Genomic DNA, 14,780 nt, shown 5'->3' with positions numbered 1-14,780 from the left:
TGAACATTTTTAATATTCACTTTTGCCAATAAATTTAAGTATCTTAATTCAGATTATGCTTTTCCATTAGAAGAGTTTTATAACTTGATTTACTTGTATCTTTTATTAAACCATATGTGGAGGTACTGTCAAAAGTTACCTTGGTACTCCTCAAACTGTGTTGAATGCTTTCTGGTTTCCTAGGTATTAGACTTAATATGATTATTTTAGTTTGATTAGAACACTCATTGCCTTAGGAATCATCCATATCTTTTTGCTGCTCATCATAATTAAAATTAATCAGATCCTTCCTTTTTATGGTCTCAAGGTTTATTATAAAATATGCTAGAGGTATGGGATTCTCTATGGGAGAAACTCTCATTATTACAATTTTCCCACTTTGGGAAGATGAAATATATTTTTAGGAGCAACTGAGACTTTCCAATTAATAAAAAGAGCAATAATAAAACTCATGTGGCTTTGGTGTCAATCTTGAGCTTAAGTTCAGGATCCCTAGGCAAATATTATAGACAGAAATTTCTTACATGTTGATAATTTATATATCAAAGTAACATATATTCAAATTTACTGTATAAAAATATAAATACTTATTTAACCAAATGAGACTGTTTCAATGGATTTCTGGAATTGGAAGCCCTTATTAGATAATACACAATTTAGGATGCAAAAACACTTTAAACTAGTGCTAATTATTCAGCGTAACTGAAGAGACTTTGATCTTTCTAAAGACAATTTATGTTTTGAAAAATTAAGGCCATGCTAGAGAATGCATAACACACTTAGCAACTGTAGAATTTTTATATATTATTATGCAAAGTACGATAGAAAATATGCAGAACTCACCTTGCTGTGCTTCCAGCTAGTCATTTCTTACCACTAAATCATGGAAGAAATCCTTACAAACTGGACACTAAGTTTATTTTCTGTCCCATCCCCATTGCAGACTCTTTTTTTTTTTTCTTATTTTATAGTTAAAATTCTTTACTCCTAAACCACTTTCCCCATTTTTGCTGTTTAGTTTGTTCCATGATTGCCTATGGCATATGGGAGAAAGCAACAAATCTAGAGTATTAATTTGTTCAAATTTTGCCAAAGAGAATAATATTGAAATCTTTCTGAAGTTTTTATGTTTCCGTGCATATTGAAGGTCATTAGAAAGGCTCTGAATTTCACAACTTAAAGTAGTACCAGTAGGCTTTGTTACATTGTGTAGAAATCTTTTCCTTTCAGAATGTCTGCTATATGAACCAAACTCATTCAGGGAAATCATAACAATGCTACAAATAATAATTAACATTTACTGAAAGCTTCAGAATAGCTAAGCAAAAGTATTAGCTTTTTCACTTCACACCCTCATCCTCTACAGTTTAGTATTATGTTTAATTCAATTTTATACATGAGAAAAGTTAGATATAGAGAGATTAAGTGGCTCATCCATGTCTCTCAAACCCACGCCATTCATTGAGTTTAAAACCTGCTCAAACAGTCATTATGCCATACAATACCTTTAAACAAAATCTTAAAATTAGGGACAGAGTAGACTGTTCTAGGAGAACATTTTTGAGATATTAGATAATGTTTTGTCTATATTTTCTTCTAGGACGTTTACTGTATCTTGTCTTATGTTTAAGTCTTTGATCCATTTTATTTCTTGCATAGAAATAAAAGCAAGAATAAACAAATGGGACCTAATATAACTTACAAGCTTCTGCACAGCATTGGAAACCATAAGAAAAACAAAAAGACAACCTACGGAATGGGAGAAAATTTTTGCAAATGAAACCAACAAAGGCTTGATCTCCAGAATATATAAGCAGCTCATACGACTAAATAAGAAAAAAACAAACAACCCAATCCAAAAATGGGCAGAAGACGTAAACAAGCAATTCTCCAAGGAAGACATACAAATGATCAAAAAGCACATGAAAAAATGCTCAATATCACTAATTATCAGAGAAATGCAAATCAAAACTACAATGAGGTTATCACCTCACACCAGTCAGAATGGCCATCATTCAAAAATCCACAAATGACAAATGCTGGAGAGGCTGTGGAGAAAGAGGAACCTTCCTACACTGCTGGTGGGAATGCAGTTTGATGCAGCCACTGTGGAAAACAGTATGGAGATTCGTCAAAAGACTAGGAATAGACTTACCATATGGCCCAGGAATCCCACTCCTGGGCACATATCCAGAAGGAACCCTACTTCAGGATGACACCTGCACCCCAATATTCATAGCAGCACATTTACAATAGTCAAGATGTGAAAACAACCTAAATGTCCATCAACGGATGACTGGATAAAGAAGAGGTGGTATATTTATACAATGGAATACTACTCAGCCATAAAAACTGACAACATAACACCATTTGCAGCAACATGGATGCCCCTGGAGAATGTCATCCTAAGTGAAGTAAGCCAGAAAGAGAAAGAAAAATACCATATGAGATCGCTCATATGTGGAAGCTGAAAAAAACAAAAAACCAAAGCATAAATACAAAAGAGAAACAGACTCATAGACATAGAATACAAACTTGTGGTTGCCAAGGGGGCAGAGGGTGGGAAGGGATAGACGGGATTTCAAAATTGTATAGATAAACAAGATTATACTGTATAGCACAGGGAAATACACACAAGATCTTATGGTAGCTCACAGAGAAAAAAATGTGACAAGGAATATATATATGTACATGTATAACTGAAAAATTGTGCTCTACACTGGAATTTTGACACAACATTGTAAAATAATTATAAACCAATAAAAAATGTTAAAAAAAAATTAGAGACAGAAATTATATAGCTCCTCTTTGTTTTGGCTGTCACATTTGGAAATGCCATTTCAATACCTTGACCTTGCCTGCTCCATAGATCTTGCCCTCTATTCTGCTTCAACCATTTACTAGAAGACTACAGTAGAGATGTCTATACCCATAATTACATCTTCACTGCAAGCATCCCACTCTTCAACCAGCACTACTTAACTTCACCGCTTACTCCTGCTAGTATCCTGTCTGCAAAATCATTTGACCCTCTGGGACTAAGAGTACATTTACTATATCAATCTTTCATTATTGCTTAACTGATCCATATCCTCAATTCCCTCCCATCCAAGTGAAAATCCCACAGTCCATTGTTACATTATTCCCCTCACTGTATCCTCACCTCCTATGTCACTGTCTACTTCCAACACATCTACCTGGCAAAACCTCAGAACCACTTAATCTCCACCCTCTTCCTATTCTTCACCTGTACGTTTATTGCTTTGGATAAGTACCTGAACTGAGGTAATAAAACCAAAACCCTACACTAAACAAAAATGTATGCCACAACATGCCAACTACCCTCACTGAAAACTGATAAACACTTCAACTTGTTCTAAGTGCTGCCCAGTCCCCATTCTATATTTTCCCAGCCTACAAATTCACAGGAATGTTTCACACCTTCTTATCTGTGTTCAAATTTCACACATTTTTCCACTTTCAGGTGTGAATCTTGCAACTCTGTGTTCACAGTACCGCCCTTGTTCTCCATTGCAACTTCGACAATATTTTCTCCCTTCTCTCCTGTTACTGCTTCACAGAGTATGTTCACTTTTGCAATAAACACTAGCTTTTTCCATTTACTGACGAATCTCTCCAGCCCCTCTAAGTATGCGTAATTTTTTTCACCTCAATTCTTTTCTCTGGATCCAATATTCATTTAGCTACTACATCACTTTTTCTGCTCCCCTTCCAACTCCTCTCTTCCCACTCCTGCATCAGCCATTTGAAGCAGACTCTTAATTCACAACTTAACCATTCTTGTCTAAGTTACCAATGGTCTCAACATTGTAAAATATAGTTGTCTATTCTCAGTCTTCATCTTACCTGGTCAGCAGCAACTAACACAATTGACTACCTGATTTTTTAAAAATCTGTCTAGGGGAGATTCCACTCTGATTTTATTTGTATTTGATTAATCATGCTCCTCAGTGCATTCTGCTAGTTCCTTCATATCTCTTGATCTTCAAATGTTGGAATTCCCTGGGGTTTTAAGTTTTAGACCTCTTGTCTCCTTGACTTCACCCAATTCACTCTTCAGTAATGATATACAGTCTTAATGGCTTTAAAAATAATTTATACACAGACAACTTCCCCAGAGAAGGTCTCCAGCTGTAACTCTTCACTTTGTTTTATATAAATATATCTATGCTTTCAGTTCTCCACTTGTGTATTTAATTGGCCTCTTGTAGCTAACATACAAAAATCTAAATTCTCATTCTTTTTATCCAAACTTACTCTTCCAGTCTCTTCCTCTGCAGTTTAAGTTCTTTGCTGTGGGGCAAACAAACAATGTTGAAGTCTCTTGACTCTTCCTATTTCTCACACTCTACAGCCAACCTTTCAAAATAAGTCTGCTTTTGAAATAAATCTGTAACATAACATCATGCTACTTCTATTGCTTCCATCCATGTGTTCAAGCTACCATCATATCCCCACTACCTATTCTCAATATTACCATCATATTGATATTTATTTCAATTGAAATATAGTTGATTTGCAATATGTGTCAGTTGCAGGCACACAGCATAGTTATTCAATATGTTTATAAATTATATTTCCTTTAAAGTTATTACAAAATAATGGCTATATTACCCTGTGCTGTCTGATATATACTTGTTGCCTCACAGTCACATTGATATTTTTAAAACATGTCTATCAAACTGCCCAATATCCTCTAAGGAGTTTTTGTGTAATGGTAAAATAAAGATAAATACAGTGAGATATAATGCCCTACATAAGCAGGACACTATCTGTCATAGATTAATTACTACCATTCTCTTCCTGGCATACTCTTCCCTATCCAAACTTCTTTACAATATCAATATAATAAGGATGCTGTTACCACAGGGTCTCTGCATTTGCTGTCCTCTCATCCTTGAATGCTCTTTCTTCTTATATCCATGACTCATTCATTGCCTCATCTTTTGTACTTTTCTGATTAAATATCAGTATATTAGCAAAGCCTTTAAAACTGGCTCCACTCTTCATTGTTTATTTTTTTTCTTCACAGGACTCTTAACCAGCTAACATACTGTATATTTTACTTTTCGTTAGTTTACTGTCTATCTCCTTCATAAAGATGTGTACTGTGATGGCAGGAAATGTTGAAAGTTTTTTATTTTTATATTCTGTCACTAGAAAAATGCTGCTAAAATAGAAAGGCACCACACATTGTTGAATTAATTAAGAACAAAATAGATAGGTGCCTTGTTACATATCCAGATTAATACAGTATGGTAATTTCAGAGAATCATCAATAAATACAACAAAAACAAACAAGAAATGAGTACTGGGGAAACCCGCACAGATAAAATGGAATAAAGAGCAAAAAAAGATGGCTTAGCTTGCAGATACCCACTGTGTTCCCCATGTCCAAAGCCCAACACACACAACCTTGGGAGTTACTTAAGAGAAAGAAGAGAACAACAACAAGAAAACAAACAAATAAAAACCAACCAACCAACAACAACAACAAACGGAGGTATGTGCTGGAAGGTATAGTAGGCTATATTCCTTAAAGATCAATTACTCAACTCTGGTATGAAATACCACCAGAAATTCTGTGAAAAATATTTCAACTCAATGTGCCATGCTTAGCTTTTCAATTAATTTCAATGAATTTTTATAATACTCCAAGATAGGCCTAGAAGATTTTTTCTGATGTATCTTTAAAATCAATCAATCAATCAGTCTTACAGTGGGAGAGTATCAAGAAGCTTTTAACAGTGTAGTAGCCAATTACACTGGTGCTAAGTAATTCCAGTTGTAATCCATCCCTGGTGTATGGTAAGATTATAAATCCTGTCTCCTTTCTGGCTGAGTACAGTTACCAGTGCTACTTCTGATCAGTATGTTATCAGATACATGCCACTTCTGGGCCAACATTTAATTCCTAGTAGAAGACTCTCCAGAATGGTATTTTCTTTCTGGCATGCTGATCAGCAATGTTTGAGACTGATGGGTGCTTCAGTAATAATCTGGGTTTCTTCCTATGATGAACATGTGTCCAATACCCACTCTGCACTAACCTGCAGTGCAAGTGGCATAATCGAGTGAAAAAATACACATCTATACCTGTATCTCCACATTTCTATTCTGAATGATACAAAGAGGAAGCCAAGGAAACAACCATGTCTCTTAATACAGATACAGCTACCCTTTTTAAAAAACTAGTGCAGGTGATATCATTCTTTAATGATACTTATTCTTAGATAATCATTCAAACTATATTTTCAAATCAACTGGGCTTTTCCCTATTGTAACAGTTATATGTTGCTGTATAAACAAAATGTAGCAACTTAAAGCAGCAAAATATCTTACCGTGTCTGTGGGTTGGAAATTCAGGAGTAGCTGAACTGAGTCCTCTGTCTCTGGGCTGCAATTAAGGGCTGTGGTCATGTCAAGATTTGACTTGGGGGAAGATCCACTTCTAAGAGTATTTTTGAAGGCCTCAGGTTCTTGCTGGCTCTTGGCAAGAGTCATCTGTTCCTTGCCTCATGGGCCTCCCAGGAGAGCAGCCCATAGCACGGCTTCCCTTCAAAGCAAGAAAGATCATGAGAGAGGGTAAGAAAAAAGACACAGATTGTATAACCCAATCTCTAATGTGACATATTTTTGTTGTGCTGTATTTGTTGTATCAATAATCAGGTCTAGTCCACAGTCCAGAAGAAGAGATTCACACAAAGCGGTAAATATCAGGAAGTGGAAATCATCAGGGGCCATTTCAGAGGCTGCCTACCACATCATTACTAGATCCTTTCCTGCCTCTGACCCACTCCTTCGGTCAATCAGCACTTAATCGATTTTAAGAAGATAACTGGAAGCATATCATATATTACCTGTGTTTTTAAACCCACTGGTTTTAAACAGTTAAACCCAATATTCCAAACTTAAAAGAAAATGTACTCTCTTGACCTTAAGAAATGTAAAGTAATAAATATAAACCATCTACAGCTTGAACATTCTATAAGAATATTCCTATACCTATATCTTAAATATGATCTATAAGAATTTGCATGGTAGATGGTACTCTTTAGAGACTAATACCTGCCAACAAACCTGCAATTGCTTATTTCTTCCCCTCAAATCAAGTTATCTAATTTACCAATGTTGAAACACTTGTTATGGACCCACTGTTATAAGTTCTATGACATCTGAGTCGATATTCCTTCTGTTTTACAAGCTCTGTTTTTCTATCCTAATTTTAGTATAAAGTCCCTCAGTTGTAAATTTCTACTATTCAGGGGGAAAATGAGGAAATTATATAAACTAAAAATAGACAAAGGGAAGAGTGCAAAGAGACCGCTTCGTAGCAATTAGAACTCTGAGACATAGAGTAATTACTTTAAAATTGAAATGATTGATATATAGATATCTCTAACAATTCTACTGATGAGTTAAAAATAAAAACCTGTGCCTAATTCAGTTGTGGAGTACCATTACTTCTTATACCACTCCTTGGGCATCAGTAATTACTCCTAGGACCCCAGATAATGTTCTCTGAGTCATCCCATCTGAGCACTGTGGCCTCATGCCCAGTTTCCTATCAAAGTATCAATACATAGAAAATTCACAACTCCTTCAAAGTCCAAGCATTAGAAATTTCAAAAATCTTTTAGTAGGTTTTTCAGTTATATTCAGAAAACAAAAAATCCCTAACCTTTAGACAACCTGGAAAGTTCTGACAATCTCCCCAGTCACATTTTGTATCACTGCTCTCCCTATTCCTATGATAGAGACACACTAACCTTTGTTTCTCTTCCCCATGGTCACTTATGTACCCTCACAATTTTAAATATCTTGAGAAAAGAGTGAGCAAATCATTTACATTTTACATATCTACGTGATAGATACTACAGAGACCGCATCATGGTAATGAACCTCTTAGCCACAGAGCGTATATTTCTAAACTAAAAGGGGTTTATAAACACATACACATGAATGCACACACAGAGAGGGTACAAGGAAGCTTCTTTCCCAGATTAAGCTTGAGTTTTTAATACAGACACGTGTATATACATACATGATGGGCATTAAAAAATTCAAGCATAATCAGAGAAAGAAGTTTCCTTGTATCCTAAAAATATCAACTTGTAGTTGAAGTGAACAGAAAAGTTACTCACTTTTTCCTTATGAAAATTATAAGATTAATTACAATTGTTCTCTTATGAAAGTTTTTCTGCTAATTGGCATTGGATACTTCACAAGCCAGCTGTCACCTAATTACAGAACCTGAAAATATTTTAGGATGTTTTACTCTGAAATGAACACTCCACACAAAAATAAATGAAACAGCTGTTATTTTTAAACTCCAAAAGCCTGCAGTTTCATTTCTTATTTGGTTCCATTTTTTTAAAAAGGGGGAGGGTCTAAAATAAGAAGAAAATAGAGTATAAATGACAGATGAGAATGAAAAAATTCAGTTTGGGGGGGAGAAAAATGACCTTGAGGTTTTGGGTGAATAAATAATGTTCTTAATGTTAATTTCCCACATGGTGCTCACTGGTTTCATTTAACCATGTGTAACTCTTGAACCTGGCATGTGAAGCAAAACACTAGTTTGCCTGAAAACAAACCACCTATATTTATCCTCACGTCAGTTAACTCTGGAATAACAACAATATTTCATTACATTCTCAGAGTTTTGCACTTGTCATTTAATAAAAGTAGATTTAGATTTTCCTCCAAAATAAGAAACAGAAATATTGTTAGTATGGTGGACTACAATAACTTGTATATTGTCTCAAAACTTAGCTGTGTGTAGCTTTTACAAATGTAAGTCACCATATGTAAGAAAAAAGCTGTTACTTACAAAACATTAAACTTACAATACTGAAAACTTTGTCATAACATATATTTCAATATCCATACAGCAATCACAGAGCAAAACAGATTCTCTTCAGTGTTGGTGTCTTGAATGGATTAGCACTGATTTGTTATAACAGAATAAAATAAACTACAGACTAATAAAGATAAATAATTTCTGGTATAGCTCAGGTGTTGGCTGTATTTTTGTTTTTGGATTTGGCTGAAAAATTGAGGGAATGGAATATGTTTCTTTACACATCAGGTAGCAAATCATTTAACCATCTCTGCTTTTATGATTCTTTTATCTACTGGGACATTGTAAGTCTCTCGCCCCAATCCTTCCCTGCAGGCCCTCTTAGTCCTCACCTGTCATTTTAGAGATTCACTTGGGTGCTTATCTCTCAGAATCACCCATTTTATTTTCTGTTATATTCCAAATTCTGTTCTTTTTGTAACAGAACATTTTAGCCATCTATTTGTTACACTGCTCCCTTGAAAGCTGTGCCCTACGAGCCTTATATTTTATAGTCAAAAACCATTATCAAAGTATTTTCAAAAGCAAATGTCATGAATTCTCAAGGTAAATTACAACTCTCTCTTAAGACAGAAGTGGTTTCATTCAAATAAATTATTTAGCAAATCCTCTTGTATTTCTATTATTTTATAATTAATAAATTTTATATTTTAGTACATTTTCAGACCTACATAATTGACCAGACGGTCAATTGCACAAAATTCCACATATCCAACCCCCACATCCAGTTTCCCCTATTATTAACATCTTGCATTAGTGTTATATAGTTGTTAGAAATAAAGAATCAATATTGATACATTATTATTAAGTATAATCCATAATTTACATTACATTAAAATACATTATTAAATATTATACATAATTTACATTAAAGTTTCACTCTTTGTGTTTATAGTTCTATGAGTTTTGGCAAACTGCCATGTATCTACAGTTACAGCTTCACACAGAATAGTTTCACATCTTAAAACTTCCCTGTGCTTCACCTGCTCATCCTTTCCAAAGGGGAGCAAAATATACCACTCCAAAAAACGGCACTTTTGGCATAATGAATATTTTGAACTGGTTATTTTTAAGAAACAGCAGACATAGGAGCTCTGAAAACTGAGTAGAATTTCCCTTTTGTAAGAGATATTTACATTGTAAGGGAAATCTCCATTTATAAGACTTTCTCATTTTCTGTACCAGGAAGAGAAGGGTGACTATATATCTCTAGAAACTCTTATCAGCAGAGAAGCCAACAACTTAAATTTGCATAATACCCTTACCTTTGTTTCTTGTGATTTTCCTAGTAACCTCTTGTAACTGGCTTCCCCTCACCCCTAACATCTTCGTTTGTCTTTTGCTTGAGATGGTATTCAATGTGGTGACTTGGGACATTTGGGAGAGTTCTTCAGTTTTCGTGGGTAAATCCCACGTATGCAGGAGGTATATACATGTTACTGAATTTCTGTTTTTTTTCGCCTATTACTCTTTTACTACAGAGAGTGTCTCAGCCAAGAACCTAGAAGGAGAGAGGGAAAAGTATTTTTCCTCTCCTACTATTCCCTCCTTCCAGAAAACACCTGGCAACCACTCATCTTTTTACTGTTTCTATAGTTTTGCTTTCTCCATCATGCTATACAGTTAAACACATTCATTATTGTAGTCTTCTCAGACTGACTTCTTTCACTCCAGAGTATGCATTTAATGCTCTTCCAGGTCTTATTGTGACTTGATAGCTCATTCTTTTTTATTACTGAATAATATGCCACTATGGATGTACATAGTTTATCCCTTCACCTATTGAAAGGCATCTTGGTTGTTTTCAGTTTTGAATAATCATGAGTAAGACTGTGATAAACATTTATGTGCAGATAACTGTGTAAAAGTACATTTTCTTCTCACTTGGTTAAGTACCTTAAGTGGCCTGTTAATGGGTGAGAAACATAACTTCACTAATGCTTTGCTCCAAGATGTAAAATTACTCCTTGTCACAAAAAGAAATTTGACTTTTCCTGTGTGTGTGTGTGTAAGAGAGAGAAAGTACTGACTGACTAGCAATATAATCTGAAAATGTAATACAATTCCCCATGATCCTCTGTCTATATAAAAGAGACAAAGTAGGACTGAAAGGAGAAGATTATATATTATTATACAAGTACCAAGAAGCAGCAGGACTCCGACGCCGAGAAGCTGCAGGCGGGCGGCTCCGACGCGGAGGACGACGACGAGTACAACCGGCCCCTGGGCCCCAACTCGGACGACGAGAAGATCACGCGGCTGCTCAAGAAGCACAAACCCTCGAACTCGGCGCTGGTCGGCCCGGGCGGCGGCGGCGGCGGCGGCGGCGGCGGCGAAGTCCCTCCGGGAAGCGCGGCGCTGACCGAGCGGCTGCCGCGGAGCTTCGTGCCGAATGCGGCGGCGGCAGCGGTGCGGCCCCGAGATGGTTCGCGGGCGGCTCGGCTCTGGGGCTCTCCCGGGCGGCGGCGGCGGCGGCGGCGGCGGCGGCGGCGGCGGCGGCGGCGGCGGCGGCGGCGGCGGCGCTGGTCGGCCCGGGCGGCGGCGGCGGCGGCGGCGGCGGCGGCGGCGGCGGCGGCGGCGGCGCTGGTCGGCCCGGGCGGCGGCGGCGGCGGCGGCGGCGGCGGCGCTGGTCGGCCGGGGCGGCGGCGGCGGCGGCGGCGGCGGCGGCGGCGGCGGCGGCGGCGGCGGCGGCGGTGGCGGCGGCGGCGGCGGCGGCGGCGGCGCGGGGGACGCCTTGTGAGGACGCGGCGGCGAGGCCGCACAACCAGGGTACGGGATGCAGGCCGGAGCCCCACGCCAGCCGCCCGCGCCGGAGGGAGTGTGTATATACATTTTTACAGAGTAAGTTATAAAGCGGCCCGGCTCCGGCTCGGCGTGCAGGGACCCTGGCCGCGCCCGCGTCCCTGTCCCTGGCACGTTGGCGGGGGCGTCGGCCCAGGGCCGACGCTGCTGCTGCGCGTCCTGGGAGGAATCACTTTGTATAATCAATAAATTATTGAACACGACAAAAAAAAAAAAGCGTCGGAGTCCGGCTTCTTCTTGGTACTTTTATAATAATATATAATCTTCTACTTTCAGTCCTACTGAACTCTATATATCTTTACAAAATCAAGTTACCTGGGAGTTATTCAATATCTAAAAACTAAATGAATACTTAACTATCGTGACTAGATTACGCAATAACCCCTACTTGTTTTATTGTCTAATGTAAAAGGCTTCTGTCATTTGCTAAATTTCAGACTGACTCAATTTCCTCATAATTAACAGATTAAACCATAAGAAATTGGTTTTTATGTAGGAAAAAAATGGTTCAATATTCAAAATTTCATTTGGATCAACCTAAATACAATGTAATTAAAATAATGGTCTCTCTTGAGTAATTTTGGCAACCTCTTCATGATAGAGAATTTTTGTAAAATGTAATAATAATTATCATATATAATAATTAATTATTATTAACTGGGCCCCAATTTAATTTGTGGTAAAACTCTGTAAAAGGAAATCATCTTAAAAAGAATTACTACTTATGACCCATCAATTCCAATCCTTTTGTCACTTACCAGCTCTGTGATCTCCAGCCAGGTGGTTAAGTCTTCTGTGCTTCAGATTTCTTTTCTGTAAAATAGGGATAATAATTGTAACTATTTCATAACGTTATAATGATTAAACAAACTAAATAATTTAATATTTGTAAAGCTTTTAAAACAGAGCATCTAGCACAGTAAGTGCTAAACGCATTTGGATAAATAAAACATAAATGTAAATAAAATGAGTAAAGAAAATTTTATTGGCTCTTGGGAAATGGTGAACATTTACCAACAAAGTACTAACTGAAATCTTTGAGCTAAGAGATGGTGGTGGCTGGACTGGTAAAGCTTCTTGTCCAATCCCTCTGGTATCTCCTGAGTTAAATGATCATCCATTAGAGGTTTCTATTTTCCAAATTTATTTTAATCAAAAGAGAGCCTCTCATTCCCAGTTTTGGGTTTGGCACAGTTACTCAAGTATCATGTAACCTCTGGTGCATTATGAATCTGTATGGATTTCTGGCAACTTGCCTGATGTTAGTCAAAACTTCTGATAATTCATGGGAGAGACTCAGTGAAAGTGAACTGTCCTAACATTATACAGAAAGGTAGAAGGGGATGTTATGCTAAACGTGGAAATGAAATTGTCAGATTTCAGTGGTAACACATCTCTCTCTCACCCCATCCCACACACACATCATGTTCCTGCTCTTAATTTGCTGATGCACACAAAAATAAGTCACAGATATATTTATATTTCACAGTAAATATTCCAATTGTTTTGGCATCAAGATAAATAGACCAATGGAACAGAATAGAGCGCCTAGACTTAAGTCCATATATGTATGGTCATCCGATCTTCAACAGGAGTACCAAGACTACAAACACACAAACACACACACACAAAAGGATAGTCTCTTTAACAAATAGTGCTGGGAAAATTAGATTCCTAAATGCAAAAAAGTGAAATTTGACCCTTATACACAAAAGCAAACTCAGAAAGGATTAAAAACGTAAATGTAAGAACTAAAGTCATAAAACTTCTAGAAGAAAACGTAGAGAAAAATCTTGAGATCGGTCCTGGCAATGACTTCATGGATATAACTTCAAAAGCAAAGGCAACAACAACAAATAAACAAGGGGGACTAAATTAAACTAAAACCTTCTGCACAGTAAAGGAAATAATCAACAGAATATAAAGAAATTGGAAAAAAAATTTGCAAACCATGTATCTGATAAGGGGTTAATTTCCAAAATATATAAGGAATTGCCATAACTCAGTAACAATAACAGCAGCAAAAACATAAAAAATTAATAGCCCAATTCAAATATGGGTTAAAGACTTGAAAAGACATTTTTCTAAGAATACAGACAATTGGCCAACAGACATGTGGAAAGACTCTCAACATCTCTAATCATTAGCAAATGCAAATCAAAACCACAGTGAGTATTGCCTCACACCTCTTAGGACAGCTATTATCAAAAAACGAAAGACAAGTGTTACAAAGGTTGTAGAGAAATTAGAACTCTTGTACTCGAGTGGTGGGAATTCAAAATGGTACAACTGCTATGGAAAATAGTACGGATGTTCTTTAAAAAGTTAAAAATAGAACTATGATATGGTCTAGCAATTCCACTTTTGAGTGTTTACAGAAAATAATTGAAATCAGAATCTCAAAGAGAAATCATCACTCCTACGTTCAACGCAACTAGTCTTAGTAGCCAGATCAGATATCAAGGATGATCAGATACTGTAGAGGGTTCTTGCTAAATTGAGAGAAAAATTTCTACTAAAACTGGATTTTACAAGGAACGGCACAGATGAGCCTAGAAGGTTCAGGAGTCTGAAAGTTTGATCACGCAAAGAATTTTTTTTTTCATCAGCGAAATCTGTACTTTAAATAATGACATCTGGAATTAGCTATGTCTACAATTTTGACAATGGGAAGGAAGCAAAATATAAAGCATCAATGAAGTAATCTCGATTTAGGTTCAAGTGAGTAAAAAGGTGCTGCAAAACAAGATTATGTAGTAGATGTAATTATTTATCTAAATAAAAATATTGGGAAGAAACAAAAAGTCTTTCTCTATCCATAATGCAGGGGATACAAATTGATTTCCCTAGAACCAATATAAAAATCAATTCACTAACAGGGAAAATCTAGTGTGTTTTTCTGTGGGAAGAGTTAGAGCAAATTTACTTCGTCTGTGACCTGTTTCTCTCATATTACGGGATGGCTGGCCTTTATTTAACTATTTTTTCAAATGCTATTGTCTTGTTTGTTGGCTTCAGGATGGTTTATTGGTATCACAAAATGAGTAAGAAAGACATTCTTTGTAAGTTTGTTTTGATGATATTATTACTTAAG

General features: G+C 36.9%; 1 long non-coding RNA gene across 2 annotated transcripts in view; it reads right to left on the bottom strand.

Moving 5' to 3' along the window:
* The window catches only part of LOC140688851 (uncharacterized), an 82,234-nt gene that overhangs the window by 49,358 nt on the left and 18,096 nt on the right, over positions 1–14,780 (bottom strand). The window contains exons 3-5 of one of the 2 annotated variants that reach the window (XR_012063693.1): positions 12,445–12,499; positions 6,364–6,577; positions 4,231–4,314 (exon numbers count right to left, since the gene is read on the bottom strand). This is a non-coding gene — a long non-coding RNA (uncharacterized lncRNA). Of the gene's footprint in view, positions 1–4,230; positions 4,315–6,363; positions 6,578–12,444; positions 12,500–14,780 lie in introns of those variants that run through there. The other variant, XR_012063692.1, reaches the window with a different exon arrangement.

Source organism: Vicugna pacos, chromosome 24, assembly GCF_048564905.1.
Source record: "Vicugna pacos chromosome 24, VicPac4, whole genome shotgun sequence".
Lineage (NCBI taxonomy): Eukaryota > Metazoa > Chordata > Mammalia > Artiodactyla > Camelidae > Vicugna > Vicugna pacos.
The sequence above is the reverse complement of the archived record's forward strand: the minus strand, read 5'-3'. Positions and strand labels throughout refer to the sequence as shown.